This window comes from Lupinus angustifolius, chromosome LG10, assembly GCF_001865875.1.
Source record: "Lupinus angustifolius cultivar Tanjil chromosome LG10, LupAngTanjil_v1.0, whole genome shotgun sequence".
Taxonomy (NCBI): domain Eukaryota; kingdom Viridiplantae; phylum Streptophyta; class Magnoliopsida; order Fabales; family Fabaceae; genus Lupinus; species Lupinus angustifolius.
In genome coordinates, this window is record NC_032018.1 from 11475663 (window position 1) to 11476157 (window position 495).

Below are 495 nucleotides of genomic sequence, written 5' to 3' on the forward strand. Positions count from 1 at the left end.
AACATCATTTGATTCCAATCTTCCCACACCGTCCCTCGCCCAAGCGGGGACTAGTCGCTCAAGCGACAATTCGTCTTTAAATCCCAAATAAACTGGAGTTTTCCTTGCCCAGGCGAAAGTATTATCGCCCAAGCGAGGTCTCTTCTTGCTCATGCGAGACCTCTCTCGCCCAAGCGAGAGAGTTATAGAAACTCATTAAAATCCTGGATTTTTTTTTTCGCCCGAGCGGGCTTTTGCTCGCCCAAGCAAGAAAATTTTCAATTTTCATCGAAATCCTGGGCATTTTTCGCCTAAGCAGGACCCTTGCTCGCCCAAGTGAGGATTGGTCGCCCGGGCGAGGAGTTCCAGAACCAAAACTTCCCCTCGCCCAGTCCTCGCCCAAGCGAGACTGTGCTCGCCCAAGCGACAGGGACTTGGACAAAATACCAACTTTCGCCCTTTTCGACAACCGAAACACATTTAAACATGATTTTTCAAACACCTGCACCCGGAAAA